Here is a 2981-nt window from a genome sequence, read left to right on the forward strand (position 1 = left end):
AATACTGAAATCGAAAATGAAGAGTTTGCTCTGCCTGACTATACCACTGAAGCAGATCTTATGATCTCTTAATGGTGAAATTATCTCCTCCATGTCGCTCTTTAACATATAAAGTACAACATAAACATTAATGAATAATTAAGAGAACTAGTAACTACAAAATGATAAATGCTATTTCTGCTTATACATTTATTGTAGATTGAAAGCCCTTTATATATCACAAATGATTATATATCAATGTCCAATGGACATAAAGACACACAAATGAATTTCCTAACTTATATTACTGATCAACTGCCCAAATCTGCCCTTTTTTATGGCTACGCGATCTAATACAAATAACGCGAGATGACTGACATCATGTACGTACCAAACACTAGAAGACACTGCTTTCAAAGATGATCTTCAGTGGTGTGCAACCTTAGTGGAAATAAAAGTTACGTGATCACAGCTGTTTAGCTCTACAGCCCTAATAAGCTGAAGCAATTAGCAATATCACTGTGTGTACTGCGTCCGGTGATGGTTCTTGTACACGTCTGCGACGACGGAAGAACTCCAGCCACAAAATATAAAAACAATTCATTCAAACACTAGGATGGCAGAAGACGGTCCTCTGACTTGTATAATCTAATACAGTCTTCTCCTCTCTGTGTTATACAGACGAGAAACGCGAACTCCCAGCCACAAGGATGGAGTTCAGATGACGTCTCAACGTGAGTATAGGCAGAAGAATTGTTCTCAATCACTGAACGCTGCGTACTCAACGACGACTCCCTACCCATAGGTGAAGTCCTGCATCATATAATTTCGCAACAATACAGTGCCTAACCATTCACCAACTACAAAACTTCCTGAGAGCAAAGACAGCAAATCCATCTGTACCAACAAAAGCTGATACTGAGCGACCGTCAAACACGGGTGCTGAAATAGAAGATCTCTTTCTCTTCACTGCTGGCTTCCCAGCAAAGCTCGGCTCACCTCTCCCGTAACTGAAGAAGGCGAGTCGTATTCTCGAAACCTTGGAATATTCTCCCATTCAACAGGTTCTTCCGAACGCCGACCCACCATATTTTAGACTTTTGTCGTCCAGCGCGGAAAGTTTGCGAGGAAGTACCTAATTAGGAATTCATACACTTGCACGCTTATCAGAGTAAAAATCCTCGGAAATAAACCAGCCTGCATTATTTCTGGGGTAACGCTTTCTCGTTCCTGTCTGAGGCGTCCAAGATTTCCAGAGTTTCCGATGTATTATCCGGTTACCCTTTTGACCCTGCTACAATACTGGCCGGCCGCCGCTGTATTGTGCTTAGCACTCAGGTGCCCTGACCGTCCATCTTGGGATGTTTCCTGTGTTAAGCAGACCAACACACCTATGCGAGCTTTAGTACCCAGGGCGTGAGTTACGCCTGCCTTTTCATTTCCACTGGTATTCCAACCTCTGCTAGTATAGGCAATCATTCAGTACGCCGTTTTGATAATAAAGACAATCCATCACCTTTCATGCAGTAAGCGTTAATAACTATTTACAAGGTGCATGTGACAATGCCACTCTTCTTTAAATAATCATATATACGATGTACAACCAATCAAATGATACCTAATTCCGATTTTTAAATCACCGCAAAGTACGTAGGTGAGTGCTTGTAAGGAGCGAAATTATAGCCACCTTACCATACCCCCTCCTAACGAACTATTATGTACTAAGATGGGGTAATTCTTATAGTATTATCTCAACCAGTACAAAATAATATAACCATCAATTGTCTGTACACTCGAACTAATAAGAATACGAGGGCAGTCATTCTGCGTTCATTCAGAGGCGTACTGCCATAAATTTATTTACTACATGTTTATTATTTAATCTTTCTGCTCCTTATGTTTGGAACATTGTTTTGAGACATGACAATTGGAATATACAATAGCACATGAAATAAACCATGTTATCAAACGAAATTTAACTAACTTTAGAGATTTTTATGCTCTTTCAAAAGTGGCAATTCCTATCTTTCTTTAGACTGAAGGCCTATGCTATCTGCCATTCATCCACACCTAAAACATAGACTGAGGCAAGAAATATTAAAGCCAGTACGGAACTTTCTTTGAAAAAATGTCGAAGTTTGGCTGTGGTTGCCCACCCTACAAAACAAAATATTAAAGTATCCTAATCTTTTCAAAGTGGTTGTCCAATAAATTACATGTGCTTCATTTAGCCATTAATATGCAAAACAAGCAGTTATTTGAATTATTCTAGAGGTTATCTATTGGTCGTTGTACAATTATATAAAATTCTGTGAAACATCCTGCGTAATTTTACTTGGTCATATTTATGCTCTTGGCTTGCATTTTAAAAAACATAATTTCACACACTGATTGTGCAGGTCTAGTGTTTCCCTAACGTGTATACTCTTCAAACATTTCAAAAATATTATGTTCTAAGGCGTTCTTTGACAAACTGCATTTCATTTACTGTGGCAAGTAATATTTGTAAGAGGATTTCGGGTCAACCACCAATTTTAACTAATTTTCTTGTTCACAAAGTATAAAATTGTAATACATTAAAATGTTAAAACCCGTAGCATCATTATCAAATATTATGACAATAATGTTACAAGAATATATATGCAAATATTTTTTTTTATACTTCCCTGAAAAATAAGAACAAAATGTTTTAAAAAATGATAAATATACCAGAAACTGTTAGTTTGTGAGTGTAACTGTTCAGTATTCATCAAATTATATGCATTTTTTGTCAAGAGTCACACACTGATGCGGATTTTACAACACACTTTCATCTTCATATGTGTAGTGATGGGAGCTACAGTTTTTGTGAAGTTTACGAAGCGAAGATTGGCTCAACGCCTTGTTTGAAATCTGTCATGGTGGGTTTGTAAGTCAGTCTTTGGACCCTCAGCGCATTGTTCATCCCATCAGTTTACAAACCTCTTGCAGAGTTGATGATGTGGAAGGATCCTTGGAATAAA

The sequence above is a fragment of the Schistocerca serialis genome, chromosome 5 (assembly GCF_023864345.2).
Source record: "Schistocerca serialis cubense isolate TAMUIC-IGC-003099 chromosome 5, iqSchSeri2.2, whole genome shotgun sequence".
Classification (NCBI taxonomy): domain Eukaryota; kingdom Metazoa; phylum Arthropoda; class Insecta; order Orthoptera; family Acrididae; genus Schistocerca; species Schistocerca serialis.